Source organism: Salmo salar, chromosome 26, assembly GCF_965601325.2.
Source record: "Salmo salar chromosome 26, fSalSal1, whole genome shotgun sequence".
In the NCBI taxonomy this organism is placed as follows: Eukaryota; Metazoa; Chordata; class Actinopteri; order Salmoniformes; family Salmonidae; genus Salmo; species Salmo salar.
Genome location: NC_138316.1, coordinates 449,219 through 471,938, shown reverse-complemented (window position 1 = coordinate 471,938; position 22,720 = coordinate 449,219). Strand labels below are relative to the sequence as shown.

The window sequence follows — 22,720 nt, the reverse complement described above, 5'->3', positions numbered from 1 at the left end:
TTGTATTGACTTTAAACCTATCCCATTGAAAAACACAGGGGTTTAGGAATATTTTGGCACTTCCTATTGCTTCCACTAGATGTCACCAGCCTTTACAAAGTGTTTTGAGTCTTCTGGAGGGAGATCTGACCGAACAAGAGCCATGGAACGGTGATGTCCCATTAGACACCTGGCGCGCTACTTCATGTTGGGTACCCTCGTTCCAATACGTTATAAAAGACTATGCATTCGTCCACCTTGAATATTATTCATGTTCTGGTTAAAAAAGGCCCTAATGATTTATGCTATACAACGTTTGACATGTTTGAACGAACGGAAATATATTTTTTCCCCTCGTTCATGACGAGAAGTCCGGCTGGCTTACATCATGTGCTAACGAGACGGAGATTTTTGGACATAAATGATGAGCTTTTTTGAACAAAACTACATTCGTTATGGACCTGTGATACCTGGAAGTGACATCTGATGAAGAGAATCAAAGGTAATGGATTATTTACATAGTATTTTCGATTTTAGATCTCCCCAACATGACGTCTAGTCTGTATCGCAACGCGTATTTTTCTGGGCACAGTGCTCAGATTATTGCAAAGTGTGATTTCCCAGTAAGGTTATTTTTAAATCTGGCAAGTTGATTGCGTTCAAAAGATGTAAATCTATAATTCTTTAAATGACAATATAATATTTTACCAATGTTTTCTAATTTTAATTATTTAATTTGTGACGCTGACTTGACTGCCGGTTATTGGAGGGAAACGATTTCCTCAACATCAATGCCATAGTAAAACGCTGTTTTTGGATATAAATATCAACTTGATAGAACTAAAAATGCATGCATTGTCTAACATAATGTCCTAGGAGTGTCATCTGATGGAGATTGTAAAAGGTTAGTGTATCATTTTAGCTGGTTTTATGGTTTTGGTGACCCTGTCTTTGACTTGACAAAACATTACACACAACTCTTGTAAATGTACTGTCCTAACATACTCTAAATTTATGCTTTCGCCGTAAAACCTTTTTGAAATCGTAAAACGTGGTTAGATTAAGGAGATGTTTATCTTTCAAATGGTGTAACATAGTTGTATTTTTGAAAAATTTGAATTTTGACATTTATTTGGATTCAAATTTGCCGCTCTTGAAATGCACCTGCTGTTGATGGAGTGCACCACGGGTGGCACGCTAGCGTCCCACCTAGCCCCAAGAGGTTAAAAACGGAACGTTGTGACACGACAGTTTGAGGTTTCACTCAAGCTACCTCGCCTCCAACCAAGCGTCTCCTACTAAATCTGAACTTCAAAAAACATGTCACTTATCCACCCTGTGTAAGTGACTAGCATTGATACGAAGCAGATGCTGATTGGGATAGATTTCCCAGGTGAATGGCATCCAGGCAGACTATTCCTGAAGCTTGCAAAGTGATAACTGAGTCCGCCGGGGTGATACCGACAAGAACCACGGAGGTTTCTGTAAGACTGAACCTGGTGCCCGGCTACTGGATGGAAGGCACCACTGAGGTCATCCAACCCTCTCCATGACTATTCAACTTGGGGCTAATTATCAATGATTAAACACTAGATTCCCTTACCTCTTGGTGCAGAATCTGACTCAAGCAGATATTTCCATTCCTCGGCACACTCAGCTAGGAACATTGATTGATTACTCCTTCCATGATTTTGAACTTGTTGTTCCCGTGATTGGGCCTCTTCCTTCCTCCGTAGACCTATGTGGTGATGGAGGGACGCTTTTTAATTGTCCGTCAAAGGCAATCGCAATAACTTCCGTATTGCAACTTGACGACACATCAACGTTCAGGCTGGATGTCGATTCTGACAACGAGCTGTTGATATACTCCATCGTCACTGAGGATGATACCGCATCTCCTTCTGCATGTGAGATAAAAACGGATGAGGTAACAGCCGATGATTCCCCAACCATCACCACCTGATGAAGACGTACGATGTCGCCGAACCATATCCTGGTTTCCATGTACAGCTACTGTCGGTGGCAGACGCACTTGACAATGACACTGAACGACATCAGTTGCGGGAATTGTTTAACAAACACAGAGAGATCTGGTCAACAGACTCGATGGATTGCGGTGTTACGGGTATTCATATGATGCGTATTCCTAAGCTACCCGGAGCTGCTCCAACGTTTGAGACACTACAAAATTCCACTTGCAGCGTACTCGATGGTAAAAGAGATTATCGACTCCCTATTAGCTAAACAGATTATCAGGGAATGTAACAGTACGTACAGCGCTCCCATGTGGCCTTACCAATGAGTAAATGGTGTATTACGATTGACTATAGACAACTAAACAAGCTGGTTCCGTTGTCTCGTTGGCCAGTGACGCAGCGCAACCAAGAGTTGCCAAAGGTGGCAAACTCCAACTACTTCTCCACCGTTGACGTGGCAAATGGTTCCTGGACCATGACATTCGACACTCCTGACCAACACAAGTTGGCTTTCTCTTTCTCAAACAAGCTCTTCACGTTCAATTGTTGCCTGTTCGGGTATGTGAACTTCCCCTCAGAGTTCAACATCTTCCTGCACAAAGCAAAGACGTAGCCACCAGGGGGACGATAATCTATGTGGATGATGTTCACATGACGAGTGAGACTTGGTCACATCACCTCAACGAGATGGACCACGTTCTTACCCAACTCAGGGTGGCACGGGCTAAGTTGGCTATCATGGAAGGACAATGGTGCAGGACCAAGGTAAACTATGCTGGTGGGTGCTGGTGGGTGCTGAGGGCATCCTGCCACAGTCTAGCAGAATCCAAGCAGTTTGCAACATCAAAACACCTACACACCTTCATGAGGTGCGCAGCTTCTTGGGAGTATGTAATTACGCCCGTCAATTCATCAAAAAATATGCCGACTTGTCAAAGTCTTTGACCCGTCTTCTTCAGAAGTTCGTTTGGGATGCCACTCACGACGAAGCTGTGACTTCCTTGAAAAACCTGTTTTTTGAGTGACCCTGCCTGGTATACCCCAACAAAGACGCTCTTTTTGGAAGTCAGTTTCTCAGCCTTAGTGCTGGGTTGTACCAAAAATACGATCAAGACAGACGTGTGGTTGCTTACACGAGCAAAACACTCAACCATGCTGAACACAATTACTCAGACTGCGAAAAAGCGCTGCTGTCGACAGTCTGGGCGGTCAAGCACTTCACCAGTTATGTCGGCAGACAAAAGGTGATCATAGAAACGACTTTTCTGAAAAGGCAACGAATCCGTGAAGGTGCTGTACACAACAGCTGGATAGCGGCTTGGCTAATGACGCTGCAGAGCCATGATGTGGTAGCCAACTACGCAAAAGTGAAAAACCTCCCTTTGGGCGGGGCTTCAGCAGTGTGTCAACGCTGTGGTGATGATGACACCCCGACTTCGCACACCCTACGTATAACGTAGCTCTGCCATTGCCTTCAAACCCTCACTACTTCGAAGAAAATGTGTGTCTTGGCATGCCGATGGCATTTGTGGATGGCTGTTCTTACCGTCATCTAGACCACTTGCAAGCTGGTGTGGGATTGGTTTGGCACAACGACATTCGGTGCAAACAGCTTCAATTTCAGCTAGGCAACAAGACCAGCCAGTTCGCAGAAGTTGCTGGCGTACTTATCACACTGCAAATGGCGGTGAAACACGACTTGTCAGAACTGGCAATCTGCACCGACTCAAACTATGCCATACTCACCTTCTTATGCCACTTGCCGTATTGGAAACAAAAGCACATGACTACTTTGAGTAGCAAAGAAGTGAAAAACAAAGAGCTCATTCTAGCTTGTGATAACCTCATAACCAAACACGACATACAGGTGTATTGGAAGAAAGTGAAGGGACACTCCAAATCACCTGGTCGTGACAAACTTGGCAACGACCATGCCGACAGCATGGCGAAATTTGGATGTTCGACACTCAGGATACAATGATCACCGAGGCGTCCATGGTGTCTGCGGTAACGTGTAGCCATGTAGCACCGCGAAAAACGTGTTGGTAACTCATCATTCCTGAATGGTGACCTGGTAGCAATGCAACACCAGATGAGTCCCTTGCCACTTTGATGGCTGTCTTGTCTTATCCTTTCAATCATCCAGTGTATGAGCTGGCTTTGTCAGGCTCACACAACCTGTGTTCACTGTACGTAACTAAACGGCACCTCACACTTGTGGATGACCTACTGATTTATGTTCCAGAAACCGACGCCACACAAAGGTGGGTGGTTCATAAAACACAGAGGGGGATAATGATAGCTCATGCCCATGACAAGCCATGTGTAGGCCATAGGGGGGGTCAAGGCTACATGTGAAATGTTGCGACAGGTGGTCCACTGGCCTGACATGGAACAAGATGCTATATTGATGATGTTTACCTGTTCTGGTCCGGCTCAGAAGATTAACTTATTTCCTTACACCAATACCTTAACAGTATTAACCCTAACATCAAACTAACTATGGAGTACAGCAAGGATAACATTCATTTTTTGGGACGTTGACATCAGTAAAAATGACAAAGGTTGTTTGCACACATCAATCTTTAGGAAGCCTACAGATGGGAATACCATTCTGAGGGCAGACAGCCTTCACCCCAAAAGGCTAAAAGAGAACATTCCATATGGCCAATTCCAAAGAGTCTGCAGAATGTGCGATCAGGAAACAGACTACAGTGTCAAATCTGCTGAATTGGAGAATCGCTTCTTGAATCAGGGCTACAGCGCTCAGGTCCTGAAAGATGTAGGTATAAGGGCCGGACGACTTGACAGAGAGAACTTGTTGCGAAGGGGAGTGCCATGTGGTACATCAGAGAGAGTGTACTTTGTTAAAAAATACAGCACTGAAGCAGAGAACATTAAAAGAATCATAAAAAATTATTGGGGAGTCATCCAAAGCGATACGCTACCACACCAAGTTTTCCCAGCGCCACCAGTCATAAGCATTAAGAGATGTCCTACCCTAAATGACAAATTAGTCCACAGCTATCTTCCTGGTGACTCTCAAAAAGCGGGGCTAGGCCACAAACCCAAGGCCCTTTTTAAATGCAACCAGTGCAACCATTGCAGAAATATTGCACAGAAAAAGTATTTTGTTGACACAGCTTCTAAAATGTAGTATCACATCAAGCATTTCATTAACTGCAAAACCACTCATGTCATCTACAGATTGGAATGTCCACAGTGCAAGGTGTTCTACATTGGACGGATAAAGAGACACCTTCAAGACTACTTAGCGGAACACAAGTACGCCATAAGGGAAGGAAATGAAGACAACCCCATGGCAATGCACTACAAGTCCTTACACCATGGCAACCCTACAAGCAATGGGTATTGATCATGTTCCGGCCTCAATTATAAAAGGGGACCGTCTTAAACGGCTAAACCAAAGGGAAAGTTTTGAAATTTACTAACTACAGGCCACTAAGTACCCTAGTTTAAATGATGATATGGATTTCTCACCTTTTCTGTAGGGTCGTGATAGGTCCATTTGCTGTCATCTAGTGGACATTTTGCTCTATTGCCCTCAGTTATGTTTAGACTGTTGTTGTCCATGTTTGCTGTGTTCTAGTGCACTATGGAAAATATTGCTTCCTTTTCTTGGCACTTTGCACAGTCATATTTAATGTTAGAACTACCTTTATAGGCGTTCTGATTCTTCTAGCATGGAGTAAATTTTTTTTATAACATATTTACAGTATTTCACTTTTTAATGTGTATAGTATTGCTTAGTAGGTGTTGTCCAATCAATTCAGTAACCACTCCCTCTTCTAATTAGGGCTGATTGGAAAAAGCTGTTCCAAAGAGGACAATGTACACTGCTCAAAAAAATAAAGGGAACACTTAAACCACACATCCTAGATCTGAATGACAGAAATAATCTTATTAAATACTTTTTTCTTTACATAGTTGAATGTGCTGACAACAGAATCACACAAAAATAATCAATGGAAATCCAATTTATCAACCCATGGAGGTCTGGATTTGGAGTCACACTCAAAATTAAAGTGGAAAACCACACTACAGGCTGATCCAACTTTGATGTAATGTCCTTAAAACAAGTCAAAATGAGGCTCAGTAGTGTGTGTGGCCTCCACGTGCCTGTATGACCTCCCTACAACGCCTGGACATGCTCCTGATGAGGTGGCGGATGGTCTCCTGAGGGATCTCCTCCCAGACCTGGACTAAAGCATCCGCCAACTCCTGGACAGTCTGTGGTGCAACGTGGCGTTGGTGGATGGAGCGAGACATGATGTCCCAGATGTGCTCAATTGGATTCAGGTCTGGGGAACGGGCGGGCCAGTCCATAGCATCAATGACTTCCTCTTGCAGGAACTGCTGACACACTCCAGCCACATGAGGTCTAGCATTGTCTTGCATTAGGAGGAACCCAGGGCCAACCGCACCAGCATATGGTCTCACAAGGGGTCTGAGGATCTCATCTCGGTACCTAATGGCAGTCAGGCTACCTCTGGCGAGCACATGGAGGGCTGTGCGGCCCCCCCAAAGAAATGCCACCCCACACCATGACTGACCCACCGCCAAACCGGTCATGCTGGAGGATGTTGCAGACAGCAGAACGTTCTCCACGGCGTCTCCAGACTCTGTCACGTCTGTCACGTGCTCAATGTGAACCTGCTTTCATCTGTGAAGAGCACAGGGTGCCAGTGGCGAATTTGCCAATCTTGGTGTTCTTTGGCAAATGCCAAACTTCCTGCACGGTGTTGGGCTGTAAGCACAACCCCCACCTGTGGACGTCGGGCCCTCATACCACCCTTATGGAGTCTGTTTCTGACCGTTTGAGCAGACACATGCACATTTGTGGCCTGCTGGAGGTCATTTTGCAGGGCTCTGGCAGTGCTTCTCCTGCTCCTCCTTGCACAAAGGTGGAGGTAGCGGTCCTGCTGCTGGGTTGTTGCCCTCCTACGGCCTCCTCCACGTCTCCTGATGTACTGGCCTGTCTCCTGGTAGCGCCTCCATGCTCTGGACACTACGCTGACAGACACAGCAAACCTTCTTGCTACAGCTCGCATTGATGTGCCATCCTGGATGAGCTGCACTACCTGAGCCACTTGTGTGGGTTGTAGACTCCGTCTCATGCTACCACTAGAGTGAAAGCACCGCCAGCATTCAGAAGTGACCAAAACATCAGCCAGGAAGCATAGGAACTGAGAAGTGGTCTGTGGTCCCCACCTGCAGAACCACTCCTTTATTGGGGGTGTCTTGCTTATTGCCTATAATTTCCACCTGTTGTCTATTCCATTTGCACAACAGCATGTGAAATTTATTATCAATCAGTGTTGCTTCCTAAGTGGACAGTTTGGTTTCACAGAAGTGTGATTGACTTGGAGTTACATTGTGTTGTTTAAGTGTTCCCTTTAATTTTTTGAGCAGTATATTATTGTATTATCATTTATACTAAGCAACACCAAGATGAGTCCCTTGCCACTTTGATGGCTTTCTTGTCTGATCCTGTCAATCATCCAGTGTATGAGCTGGGTTTGGCAGGCTCACACGAATTGCGTTCGCTGTATGCAACTAAACAGCACCTCACACTTGTAGATGACCTACTGGTTTATGTTTCAGAAACCGACGCCACACAAAGCTGGGTGGTTCATAAAACACAGAGGGGTGTAATGATAGCTCATACCCATGACAAGCCATGTGTACCCCATAAGGGGGGTCAAGGCCACATGTGAAACGTTGCACTGGCCTCACATGGAACAAGAAGTGGCACAATGCGTGCGGGGTGTCTAGTTTGCTGCCAGTTTCAACCCTCCAAGCCACTTCACAAAGCACCCTTGCAGCGCCGACCCAACCAACTGGGCTGACCCTGATTGACTGGGTAGGCCCAGTTGCCAGGTCAGCAAGAGGCAACAAGTATCTCCTCACAGTGACTTGCGAATTCACAAACTGGTTGGAGTGCCTGCCCACAACCAATGACACAGCGGAAACCACAGCCGTTCTTTTGCTCAACCACGTTTTCAGTTGTTTTGGCCTGCCAGGAGAAACCGTGGACAACGACAGAAGAACCCATTTTTTGGCAGCTGTAATGACCGAACTGTGGGATTTTTACTGACACAGCCGGTTGTTGAACTGGAGAATATCTATAGATTGAAAACGATTATAAACGTACGGTTTTGGCGTGACAGCACCCATGTGAAAATCGCTACACCCCCAGTTGTAGCCTATCAGGAACACAATCCAGATTTCTATTTTACCCCTAACCTGTTAATGTGGACTCTAACTAAGTTGGCAATAGATCCTGAAACCCCATCAGGTGGGCCATCCACAGCATCCCCAGCCTCTTCTCCAGAGTTCCCTAGGTCAGCCCTGTAGTGTCTCCAATGTAAGCTTTGTCATTCAGGGTGCCATTTTAGAGAGTGCCTTAACTACCCACCTTCAAGTAGGATCACCTTAGATATGACAATAGAGACAATGCCATGATAGAGTCATTTAGCGAAGACAGTGGACATAGTCATATTAGATTATTAAGGCGTGGTAGCTATATTTTGTATATATTTTTGTGTGTATTTATTCATTTTGTTTCATTCGCTTTAACTTAACAAGAATTTTGGATGAAAAGCATGCCCAAATTAAACTGCCTGCTACTAGGATATGCATATAATTGGTAGATTTGGATAGAAAACACTCTAAAGTTTCCAAAACTGTTAAAATAATGTCTGTGTATAACAGAACTGATATGGCATGCGAAAACCTGAGGAAAATCCATCCAGGAAGACTATTATTTTGAAAGGCTGTTTTTCCATTGAAAGCCTATCCACCATACAAAGACTTAGGACCCAGTTCACGATCTCTATGGCTTCTTCTACATGTGGCCAGTCTTTAGGCGTTGTTTCAGGCTTTTATTCTGAAAAATTAGGGAGATACAGCACTTCCAATGAGTGGATAGTGGAAATTTCCAGACGAGTCCAGCGCGTGATCGGGAATGCGCCTTTCTTGTTTGTCCTTTTCTATTGACGAAGCTTTTGTCCGGTTGAAATATTATTGATTATTCATTACAAAAACAACCTGAGGATTGATTTTATACATCGTTTGACATGTTTCTACAAACTTTTATTGGACTTTTTTGACTTGCCGTCTGGATGTTGAGAGGGCGCTTTTTGCCTTTGGGTTACTGAACTAAACGCACCAACAAAACTGAGGTTTTTGGACATAAAGAGGGACATTATCGAACAAAACGAAAATTTATTGTGTAACATGGAGTCCAGGGAGTGCCACCAGATGAAGCTCAAAGGTAAGTGATTAATTTAATCGTTATTTCTGACTTTTGTGAGTCCTCTCCTTGGCTGGAAAATGTCTGTATGGTGTTTTGTGGCTAGGCGCTGTCCTAACATAATCACAAGGTGTGCTTTCGCCGTAAAGCCTTTTTGAAATCTGAAACAGCGGCTGGATTAACAGGAAATGTATCTTTAAAATGGTATATAATACTTGTATGTTTGAGGAATTTTAATTATGGGATTTCTGTTTGAATTTGGCGCCCTGCAATTTCACCGGCTGTTGATCCTGAAACCCCATCAGGTGGGCCATCCACAGCATCCCCAGCCTCTTCTCTATGGATTAACACCGGAGGGTTCCTACGGGGAGCTTGAATCGGTCTCACCCGACTGGGGAGTCGCACTGAGGACCGAGTGCTCAAAGCACATGCTCACCACAATAAGCACAGGGAGTTGGCTCAGGGCTCACCCCTTGGCCCAGCCAAACTACCCGTGTGCCCCCCCCCAAAAGAAATTTGGGGGGCTGCCTCTCGTTCTTCCCCGGTAGGCTCCGATATCTGTCAATGAGTTGCCCCCAAGTCCAGTTTCTTCTCTCCATCCATTCCATGTGTGACCAGGTGTCCATCTCTGCCCGGGCACGCCGCTTGAACCAGTCATGGTGGGTAGTTCTGTAACAAGGGTCGTACAAAGTGTAACTGACAGTTAATCTGTAAGACTATGTCGTTGTTTTTTGTTTGAATTGTTTACGTGTTCGCCATACGGGGGAAATGATAAGACAGGTGGAACTACGTGGCTAATAACTGTTGTAACGGGGATCATTATCGTAGCAACACATCTTTGGGGGTGAAGGCTTTCCCGTGCGATGTTAGCTAAGTTTTCATGTTACCGGGTGTAGTTCGTAAAGGTTGATATGTGTATGTTAGGATGAAGCGTGAATTCATGCCAGGAATATAAGTGTGAAGTTTGATTTCCTCCCTTCTGTAATAAGCAGCCAATGAGGTATTTTTTCCTTTATTCGTGTGCTCAATCTGATACTGTTATAGCTCCGGCTAAACTGTTTATGTATGTAATTACTTCAGAGTTATACCAAGCTAATAAGTCACTGTTTATGTATGTAATTACTTTAGAGTTATACCAAGCTAATAAGTCACTCATAAGACAAGAAGGTGTAAGAGTGTGCTTAAACTGTATTTTCATTTACTTTATAGTTCTCAAGGAAGGTGATAATTCTGACTAAACTACAGAATAAAGCCGCCAGTTAAAATCAAGGAACGGTTGTGCTCGTGGTTACTGGAGGGAGTTACACAAAGGGGACCAAGGCGCGGCGTGTAAAGTGCTCATATTTTACTTTAATGAAAACACTAAATCAAAACAACAAAACGACCGTCAACAGTTCCGTCAGGTTACAAGGAACAAAACAGAAAACAACTACCCACAAAACCCCATAGACAAACCCCAACTTAAATATGATTTCCAATTAGAGACAACACGAACCAGCTGCCTCTAGTTGGAGATCATCCCAAAACTCAACATAGACATAGAAAAACAAGAACTAAACATAGACACAAAAAACATAGAATGCTCACCCACCTATCACACCCCGACCTAAACTAAACAGAGAAAACACAGCTCTCCTAGGTCAGAGTGTGACCGTATGGCTTTAAGACTGCATAGAACTGCACCATTTGGTGTATCCCTATTAGTAAAAGACAAAGGAGAGGAAATTGAGATTACTTTTCCAAGGTTAACACCATAGGACCTGAGGCCGCAGCCAATGCCAATATGAGGAACTCCCAGAGTAAGCAATGATAGAATGTTATAAACTGACTTCCATGGGCTTTGGTTGCTATCATGCAACAGCCTAAGCACTCTACGTGATTTGAAAACCGGGGTGTTAAATTGAATGTAATTCACATTTGGACTAAAAGCACTGGGTGAGCAGACCACAGTGGGCTCCTCATTTGAGCTAAGAAGAGCAGATCTAAGAGTGGAGTTCAAATGAGCGGGTACAACATTACAACTGAAAACACCCCTGGCAGTGAAATACAGTATTGACAATAACGCTTAGTGGAGTGGATTAGAGATATTACCTGAGCAGGGCTTGGTCTGTCTCTGAGTCAATATCTTAACTCAGCCTTGAAATACTGTAGGAAGAGAGGGTCCAGTCTCCTGGATGGTTTGGGTGGAGTCCATCATCCCTGTAGAGCATCTTTTGTTTCCAAAAAGTATCTAAATTGTCAATAAAAGTTATGCCAACAGCGACAGCGGGATGAGAGGTTGGGGTAGGATGTGAAGGACAGTTGAGATGGCAGGGGAGAGGAGACTGCACTAGGGAGGGGTCTCTGCAGGGCAGCTCTGGCCAGTCGTTCAGAGAGTGGCAACACGGTAGCGTGTGGTGCAGTGGTACGATGACCAAGCTGAGGAGTAGAAAAGGTCTTAGAGTGGGACCTATCCAGGATACACTTTAATGTCTCTATTTGATTACTCTGGACGTCCAACTCAGACATATATTCTTCAATAAACTGACAGTTACCACATTGGAAATTTGGCCGGCCTATCTGGAAAAAGTCAGTTTGGAGGAAAGTGGTAGACGCCATTTTGGAAAAATTCAGTTAAAATCCAATAAAATAGGTTGTCGAGGAATCAGCTAAAATTCTATCAATCCACACAGTGTGATAGTAAGACTGAATCACACAGTTTGTTGGACCACAACAGCAAGCTATAACCCAACCACAGACTAGAAACCAGCCAGCACTAGGACCCACAATTAACACAACCAAGGCACAAAATTGGCCAACATAACAGCAAGGAGAGAGTGGTGACTTGCTCAATGCGATTAAATGCTGAGACCCATCAAAAAAGCAACGTAACGGAGGCCGTGTTACCAGTAGGATAGCCAGGAGAGAAACACCTTTGAGGGGATGTAGTTTCCAGTACAGGCCGGTGGAAAGTCCAAAAAGAGTAAATCCAAGTGGAGTTCAAGTTTGGCAGTAGTCCAAAAATGTCCAAGGCACAATGTCAAGTGGAAGGATAAAAGCAACAGTAGGTAGGCGTCTGCTCAGGTAATACCCCAGTGCAGGCCCCAGTGCAAAGTAGGGTGCCCAGCAGTGGTGGTCAGTGCCGTTTAAGATGAGGGAGGACAGATTTTTTTTCATGAGCATGGCCTTATTTCTATTACAACATATTGGATGACTCTCATTCATATTCCATTCAAGTAGGTGCACATAGGTTGACAGACAAATTTGAGGTGACAGACAGTGACAGATGTTAAGAAACGTTTTTCAACAGAATCGGCGGAATGAATACACCCCTGATCACGCTTAAAACCTCTTAAGGATCGGACCCTTTTCAATTTTCACCTAAAATGACATACTCAAATCTAAGGATTTGCTCAGCTCAGGACCTGAAGCAAGGATATACATATTCTTAATATCATTTGTAAGGAAACACTTTGAAGTTTGTGGAAATGTGAAATTAATGTTTTTTTTTCCATCAGCTTTGAAATGCAAGAGAAAGGCCACATTGTATTATTCCAGCTTAGGCACAATTTAGATTTTGACCACTAGATGGCAGCAGTGTATGTGCAAAGTTTTAGACTCATCCAATGAACCATTGCATTCCCGTTCAAAAGGTTGTATCAAGTCTGCCCAAATGTGCCTCATTGGTTTATTAATACATGTTCAAGTTCATAACTGTGCACTCTCCTCAAACAATAGCATGGTATTCTTCCACTGTAATAGCTACTGTAAATTGGACAGTGCCGTTAGATTAACAAGAATTTAAGCTTTCTGCCTATAACAGATATGTCTACATCCTGGGAAATGTTCTTGTTACTTACAACCTCATGCCAATCACATTAGCACATGTTAGCTCAACTGTCCCGCGGGGGGGGACACCGATCCTGTAGAGGTTTTAGAAACACAGCCACATTGTATTCCTTCTCGCATCTATGCACTCTTCTCCTCTCACCTCTTCCCTTCGCTTGTGGACTTCAATGCACAACACAGCAGCTGTATACGACCAGGCAAAAAAATATTTCCAAGACAAACCGCTACACACAGCCTACATCGTTGTCACTATATTAGCTAAAGTAATGTCATAGTCAGCATAGCTAATAGAACAGTGTACAGTCAATAAGCAGTTACACTGGCGGGCTCCGGTGGCAATAAATGACTAAAACCAAAAGCTTACCTTGACTTGGAAGAGTTCCAGTGTTGTGTTGGATAGTCATAGCCAACTGGCTAACATAGCATCCCTCTGCTTGAGCAGGTGTATTTCAGTAACGTTAGGCTAAACTAGCTAAGTGAAACTGGAAAAAAATTACAATCTCTCTATATATATATTTCTTGCTTGCTTCTCCTTCACTTAGGAAGAAATGCATTAGTTCAAAACTGTTCAACTACTCTTTTTCTCTCTCTTTGAGTAAACTACTCACCTCATCCTATGAACTGCAGTGCTAGCCGGCTATAGCTTAAGCTTTCAGTACTAGATTCATTCTCTAATCCTTTGATTGGGTGGACAACATGTCAGTTCATGCTGCAAGAGCTCTGTTAGGTTGGAGAACGTCCTTCGGAAGTTGTCATAATTACTGTGTAAGTTTACACTATGGTGCTACCCTACAGAGTGCTGTTGAGGCTACTGTAGACCTTCTTTGAAAAATAGTGTGTTTTAATCAATTATTTGGTGACGTGATTATATTTAGTAGTTTTATCTAAAAAGGATAACTTCTTAAATGTTTTACAATTTAAAAAAAGGAGGATGGTCCTCCTCTTCCTCCTCTGAGGAGCCTCCACTGGTACCCAGGTATATCCAAGTAGGCGTCAAGAGTTTCAGTAGACCTGTTTTGAATGACTCCTTAAAAACTCTGTATGCAATATTTCACTATTGTCCAATGTTTCACAGCCAGATGAAACAAAGGTAATTGGAGACAAAAATCCACCAAAAGCTTTTCAGCTACAAACACTGATCAGGCAAAAGAGACATACGTCGTCAATCATAATGGAGAACAACAAATGACTAATGACACTTCCCTGGGGGATACAATTATCTACATTACCAGTCAAAAGTTTTAGAACACCTACTCATTCAAGGGTTTTTATTTTATTTTTACTATTTTCTACATTGTCGAATAATACATTGTAGAATAATAGTGAAGACATCAAAACTGTGAAATAACACATATGGAATCATGTAGTAACCAAAAGGGTTAAACAAATCAAAATATATGATGGAGGGAGAAGGAAGAAAAGATGCATATGAAGGTATTATGCATGAGTATGCTGATGCTGATGGTCAGGGTTTCTCACTAAGCCTCTTCACAGAGGAGAAAGTTATTTATGCCTTGCTAGCCATAGACACTAAGAAAACAACAGGGGCTGACAAACTTGACCCAGGGTTGCTGGCTAGAGCTGCACCACTTACCTCTGGTGTTCTTACTCATATTTTTAACTCACGTTGACATCTGGGGTCATACCTAAGATTTGGAACACTGCCTATGTGCTGGGATACTGGTGACCTTGATAATTATTGACCAATCTCTAAGCTGTCTTGTCTTGCAAAAATGTTAGTCATTTGTCAATGTACAGCTGCGCTCTTTCTTGTCTGACATATGCACACTGAACAAATTTCAGTCCGCTTTTAGACCTGGGCACAGTACTATTACAGCCACCACACTGGTTGTAAATGATATTGTAAGAGCTTTGGATAAGAAGTTGAACTGTGTTGCTTTGTTTGTTGACCTGTCAAAGGCTTTCGGTACCATTGATCATTCTCTTCTGCTGAAGAGACTGACCTCACTGGGGTTGGCCTCCGATATATGTTTGTGGTTTCAGAATTATCTCAGTTATAGATCTCAGGCTATTATTGCACATGGAGTCAAATCAGATGTCACTGTTCACAAAGGAGTTCCACAAGGTTTGATTTTAGGTCCTTTATTATTCACTATATACATAAATTATATCTCTAACTCAGTGAAAAAAAGGAACTTAATTTATATGCTGATGACACAGTACTATATGTCACAACCCCATCACTCGCTCAAGCATTCCTGCAGTTTGACTTTCAATTGTTTCAAGATGCACTTGTAGATCTTATACCCTGACTACACCGCTCGCATCTTGTGCGCGAGCATTACAAAATACATTTAGAAATCTATGTTATTCAATTATTGTACCCACACTGCTCACATGCGCCAACAAGCATCTGCGTTGCCGAGGGCTAAAATAGAAGTCAGTTCTATTTGTGACGCAGATCGCGCTGCAAGTCCTGCCTCTCCCATCTCCTTATTGGTTTATAGAAACAAGTACCCACGTGCCATCTCCTCATTGGTTATACCCACGTGGGTGACTGGAAGACGAATGAGGTCGGTGGCAGTAATGCACCTAATTTATGAAAGTTGCCAATCACAACAAAGTCCAGAGAAGAAAAAGCCAGGAAGGAGGAGAGATGACTAGAAACGATTCGGTTGACCGTTTTATTTGTGGATTAATTGTTGGAGTAGAGGACCTTGTGCATTTCAGGTAAATAACAACTCAATGTTTATATCCCAGGACAAATTAGCTAGCAAGTGCAAGCTAGCTAGCTAAATTGCCAACATGTTTAATGCTTTTCGACCTGTCCCCAAATTAATGTAATTGGTTCAGAGTTTGTTTTGATATTTTAACCTTGGTGTCGTGATCGCATTTGGTGTGGGGGGACAAAATAAATTTATGCACGATGGCGCACGTGCGCAGACGGTTTGGGTTCCGTGTTAGGCTGGTGCTTAATTCAAGTAAAACTAAGTGTATGGTATTTTCACGATCCAAAATTATACAATTGGAAAACCTGAACATTACTACCCATGATGGCTCTCTTTTGTAACGTGTTCCCACCTATAAATACCTTGGAATTTGGTTAGATGATAATCTCTCTTTTAAAACTCATATAACTGAGCTGGTAAAGAAGCTGGAATTGAAAATGTTCTTTTTTTATAGAAAAAAATCTTGTCTGTCATCACAGCACAGAAAGGAAATTGTACAGGCCACTTTTATGTCAGTGCTTGATTGTGGTGATGTTTTATATATGCATGAATCAACATCAGTACTGAAGAATTTGGATGCAGTGTATCATGCAGCGTTGCACTTTGTTACTGGTGCAAACTTTTGCACACATCATTGCCTTTTTTGTACACTTCGGTTGGCTGGGACTCCCTGACTTTTAGAAGGCCAGACACTGGTTGATATTTGTCTATAACGCTGTCTTACTGTCACGTCCTGACCAGCAGAGGGAGTGTTGTTTAGTATTGGTCAGGACGTGGCAGAGGTTGTGTGTTGTATGTAGTTTCTAGTTGTTCTGTTTCTGTGTTAGTCTGTGTGGCTCCCGATCAGGAACAGCTGGATATTGTTGTTCCTGATTGGGAGTCATATATTAGGTGTGTGTTTTTCTCTTGGGGTTGTGGGTTGTTTTCGTTAGCACTGCTATTTTTGTAAGTATAGCCTGTCTTGAGTCGTTCTTGTTTATTGTTTTTTCGTGTTTGCTTGATTCTTTACCATTAAAAGATGAGTATTCACATCCCGCCTGCGATTTGGTCACTTCAACACGGCTATTTCTGTGACACTTACAGAAACTTCCTAATTATCTTACCTCAAAAATCCAGTGTTCAAACAGTATTTATCAGACTCGGTCACAGGACATGCTAGTGCTAGAGATTCACTCTGAGATAATTAAGCAAAACGGCATTTGAATATCATGCTCCACACTCCTGGAATTAATTGCAGAGAGAACTCCAGTTAAATGTTTTGGTGCCGGTAAGACAGTTTAAATGCACATTACATTAACTTTTTATTATAAACTGTGAGTGTGCGTTTTTCTTATAGAAGTTTATTTTCATATTTTTAATCTCCATCTTGTACTTTTATGTTTTAAAACCTGTTGGGGATAGGGGGCAGTATTTGCACGGCCGGATAAAAACGTACCCGATTTAATCTGGTTACTACTCCTGCCCAGTAACTAGAATATGCATATAATTGTTTGATTTGGATAGAAAACACCCTAAAGTTTGAATGGTGTCTGTGAGTATAACAGAACTCATATGGCAGTCAAAACCCTGAGACAAATCCTGACAGGAAACTGAAATCTGATGTGTGGATATCACTTCAAACATTTGCCATTGAAACACACAGGGGCTTATGAATCATTTAGCACTTCCTAAGGCTTCCACTAGATGTCCCCAGTCTTTACAAAGTCGTTTGAGTCTCCTACTATCAAAACTGACTGAAAGAGAGGCTGTGGAAAGTGGTCACAGGTGGAGGGCCATTTACCATTATGACGCGGCCGCCCATGGCTACCCTCCCCTTTCGAAACGTTTTGAAAGACAATGCAAACGTCCCCATGGAATATTATTGAAGCTCTGGCCCTAAAGATTTATGTTATACAACGTTTGACATGTTTGAACGAACTTAAATATTATTTTTTTTTACATTCGTGACGACAAGTCCTACTCAGCACGGTACATTTTCAGTAGCCTTCGGAGCGCGCTAACAATTGGGACATGAATGATTAACTTTTTCGAACAAAACTACATTTGTTAAGGACCTGGGATTCCTGGAAGTGCTTTCTGATAAAGATAATCAAAGGTAAGGTTTTATTTACAATAGTATTTTTGATGGTTGATCGTTCCGAGATGGCTCCAACATGTATAGCCTAGCCTATTTTGCTGGGTATACCACGTCGTTTATTGCAAAGTGTGATTTCCCAGTAAAGTTATTTTTAAATCTGGCAAAGCAGTGGCATTCAAGACATGTTAATCTATAAGTCTTTGAATGACAATATTACATTTTAACAATGTTTTCGAATAGTAATTTTGTAAATTGTAGTGCTGATTCATCGGAAGCATTTGAGGGAAAAGATTTTCTGAATGTCACGCGCCGATGTAAAATGCTGTTTTTATATATAAATATGAACTTTATCGAACAAAAAATGCATGTATTGTGTAACATGATGTCCTAAGATTGTCATCTGATGAAGATTGTCGAAGGTTAGTGCTGCATTTAGCTGTGTTTTGAGTATTTGTGATGCATCTAGTTGCTTTGAAAATGGCTGTGTGATTATTTCTGGCTGGGTTCTCTCCTAACATAATCTAATGTTTTGCTTTTGCTGTAAAGCCTTTTTGAAATCGGACAACGTGGTTCGATTCAGGAGAGGTGTATCTATAAAACGGTGTAAAATAGTAATATGTTTGAGAAATTGAAGTTATAGCATTTATGAGGTTTTGCATTTCGTGCGACGCGATTCCACTGGCTGTTGATTAGGGTGGGACGCAAGCGTCCCACCTACGTAACAGCCAGTTGAATCCTGTGGCGCGATTTTCAAAACCTTTGAAATGCTATTACTTCAATTTCTCAAACATATGACTATTTTACAGCTATTTAAAGACAAGACTCTCGTTAATCTAACCACACTGTCCGATTTCAAAAAGGCTTTACAACGAAAGCAAAACATTAGATTATGTCAGCAGATTACCAAGCCAGAAATAATCAGACACCCATTTTTCAAGCTAGCATATAATGTCACAAAAACCCAGAAGACAGCTAAATGCAGCACTAACCTTTGATGATCTTCATCAGATGACAACCCTATGACATTATGTTAGACAATGCATGCATGTTTTGTTCAATCAAGTTCATATTTATATCAAAAACCAGCTTTTTTACATTAGCATGTGACGTTCAGAACTAGCATACCCCCCGCAAACCTGCTGGGTGTCTAAATAGCTAGCCCTGTGATGCCGGGCTATCTACTGAGAATATTGCAAAATGTGCTTTCACCGAAAAGCTATTTTAAAATCGGACATATCGAGTGCATAGAGGAGTTCTGTATCTATAATTCTTAAAATAATTGTTATGCTTTTTGTGAACGTTTATCGTGAGTAATTTAGTAAATTCACCGGCAGTGTTCGGTGGGAATGCTAGTCACATGCTAGTCACATGCTAATGTAAAAAGCTGTTTTTTATATAAATATGAACTTGATTGAACAAAACATGCATGTATTGTATAACATAATGTCCTAGGGTTGTCATCTGATGAAGATCATCAAAGGTTAGTGCTACATTTAGCTGTGGTTTGGGTTTATGTGACATTATATGCTAGCTTGAAAAATGGGTGTCTGATTATTTCTGGCTCGGTAATCTGCTGACATAATCTAATGTTTTGCTTTCGTTGTAAAGCCTTTTTGAAATCGGACAGTGTGGTTAGATTAACGAGAGTCTTATCTTTAAAATGGTGTAAAATAGTCATATTTTTGAAAAATTGAAGTAATAGCATATCTAAGGATTTGAATAACGCGCCACAGGATTCAACTGGCTGTACAATAGTAGGAAGACCACTTTCTGTAGCTCAACCTGCACTGTCAGCTCCAATGTAAATAACATGAGTAAGTCTACCTCTGATAAGCTTCCCAGTAAAGCATTAAAAACAATCAAGTAACTCAGAAAAGTGCAAAAAAATTGCCCATATTAAAATATGTAGCCTAAGAAACAAGGACCATGAAGTCAATAACTTGCTTGTAACAAATGACATTCATATTCTATCTCTGAAACTCACTTAGATAATACCTTTGATTATTCAGTGGTAGCAATACATGGTTATAACATCTTCCGAAAAGACAGAAATGCCAACGGAGGTGGTGTTGTGGTCTATATTCAGAACCACATTCCTGTAAAGCTTAGAGACGATCTAATGTTAAATACCGTTAAAGTAATATGGCTACAGGTTCATCTGCCTCACCTAAAGCCCATTCTTGTGGGAAGCTGCTATAGACCAAGTGCTAACAGTCAGTATGTGGATAATATGTGTGAAATGCTTGATAATGTATGTGATATCAACAGAGAAGTATATTTTCTGGGTGATTTAAATTTTCACATGCTATCATCAAGCTGCCCACTCAGGAAAAAATGTCAAACTGTAACCAGTGCCTGCAACCTGGATCAGGTTGTCAGTCAACCTACCAGGGTATTTAAAAACAGCACAGGAATTAAATCATATTTTTCCTAACGCTGCAGATATTTGCTTTAAAGCAGTATCCAAATCCATAGGATGTAGTGATCACAATATAATAGTCATATCTAGAAAAACTAAAGTTCTAAAGGCTGGGCCTAATATAGTGTATAAGAGGTCATAGAATAAGTTTTGTATTGATTCATATGTTGATGATGTAAAGAATATTTGCTGGTCTGTGGTGTGTAATGAGAAGCAGCCAGAAGTATTTATGAAACTACTAATTCCAGTTACTAATAAGCATGCACCCATTTAGAAAATGACTGTAAAAAATAGTTGAATCCCCTTGGATTGATGAGGAATTTAAAAATGGTATGGTTGAGAGGGATGAGACAAAGGGTATGGCAATTAAGTCTGGCAGCCCAACTGATTGGAAAACACACTGCAAATTAAGAAATCATGTGACTCAACTAAATAAAAAGAAGAAGAAACTACACTATGAGACAAATTATATAAAGAATGATAGTAAAAATCTTTGGGGCACCTTAAATGAAATTTTGGGAAAACAAGCCAACTCGTCTCCTTCATTTATTGAATCTGATGGCGCATTCATCACAAAGCCCACTGATATTGCAAACTACTTTAATGACTTTTTCATTGGCAAGATAAGCAAACTTAGGGATGACATGCCAGCAAGAAACGCTGACACTACACATCCAAGTATATCTGACCAAATTATAAAAGACAAGAATTGTACTTTTGAATTCCGTAAAGTCAGTGAGGAAGAGGTGAATTCTTTTTTTGTCTATCAACAATGACAAGCCATGAGGGTCTGACAATCTAGATGGAAAATTACTGAGGATAATATCAGACAATACTGCCACTCCTATTTGTCACATCTTCAATTTAAGCCTACTAGAAAGCGTGTGCCCTCGGGCGTTGAGGGAAGCTAAAGTCATTCCGCTACCCAAGAATAGTAAAGCCCCCTTTACTGGCTCAAATAGCCGAACAATCAGCCTGTTACCAACCCGTAGTAAACTTATGGAAAAAATTGGGTTTGACCAGATACAATGCTATTTTACAGTAAACAAATTGACAACATAATTTCAGCATGCTTATAGGGAAGGACACTCAACAAGCAAAGAGCTTACACAAATGACTGATGATTGGCTGAAGGAAAACGTTGATAAAATGATTGTGGGGGTTGTCTTGTTCGACTTCAGTGCAGCTTTTGACATTATTGATCATAGTTTACTGCTGGAAAAACGTATGTGTTATGGCTTTACCCCCCCTGCTATAATGTGGATAAAGAGTTACTTGTCTAACAGAACACAGATTGTGTTCTTTAAAACCTCTTTGTGCTAGCAGGAACTATTTTCACATCCGGATGAAAAGTGTGCCCAGAGTAAACTGCCTGCATCTCAAGCCCAGAAGCTAGGATACGCATATAATTGGTAAATGTGGTTAGAAAACACTCTAAAGTATCTAAAACTGTTAGAATTATGTCTGTGAGTATAACAGAACTTATTTGGCAGGCAAAACCCGAGGACAAACCATCCAGGAAAAAAACAATTTGAGGTCACTGTGCTTTCAATTTGATTTCTATGGGAAACTAGATTTGAGGCACCTGGTTGCAGTTCCTATGGCTTTCACTAGATGTCAACAGTCTTTAGAAATTGGTTGATGTTTTTCTTTTGAGAAATGAAGAAGTACGGCTGTTCAATGTGAGTGTCAAGCCATGTGGACTCTATTGTGTTTTGCGCACAACCTGGAGCTCGCTACACGTTGTTTTTATCCGCTATTGAAAACACAGTATATTCCGTCTTAACCTCTCTAGGGTAGGGGGCAGTATTTGCACGGCCGGATAAAAAACGTACCCGATTTAATCTGGTTATTACTACTGCCCAGAAACTAGAATATGCATATAATTGTTTGATTTGGATAGAAAACACCCTAAAGTTTCTAAAACTGTTTGAATGGTGTCTGTGAGTAGCAGAACTCATATGGCAGGCCAAAACCTGAGAAGATTGCATACAGGAAGTGCCCTCTCTGACCATTTCTTGGCCTTCTATAGCCTCTTTATGGAAAATAGAGGATCTCTGCTGTAACGTGACATTTTCCAAGGCTCCCATAGGCTCTCAGAAGGTGCCAGAACGGGGAATGATGACTCTGCAGTCCCTGGCTGAAAAACAGTAGCGCATTTGGATAGTGGTCGATCAGAGATACAATGAAATGGGTGCGCGCGTGCACGTGAAGAGTCCATTTTACATTTTCAGTCTTTGAACGAAAACGACGTCTCCCGGTCGGAAGATTCGCTATTTTACGAGAAAAATTGCATAAAAATTGATTTTAAACAGCGTTTGACATGCTTCGAAGTACGGTAATGGAATATTTAGAATTTTTTTGTCACGATATGCGCCGGCGCGTCACCCTTCGGATAGTGTCTTGAACGCAAGAACAAAACGCCGCTATTTGGATATAACTATGGATTATTTGGAACCAAAACAACATTGGGTG

General features: G+C 41.8%; 1 long non-coding RNA gene across 2 annotated transcripts in view; it reads left to right on the top strand.

The window, feature by feature from the left end:
- Positions 1-22,720, top strand: part of LOC106603688 (uncharacterized) — a 38,127-nt gene that overhangs the window by 5,559 nt on the left and 9,848 nt on the right. The window contains exon 5 of one of the 2 annotated variants that reach the window (XR_001328471.3): positions 5,163-5,992. The exons of the other annotated variant lie outside the window; for it this stretch is intronic. This is a non-coding gene — a long non-coding RNA (uncharacterized LOC106603688). Of the gene's footprint in view, positions 1-5,162; positions 5,993-22,720 lie in introns of those variants that run through there. 2 annotated transcript variants of the gene reach the window in all.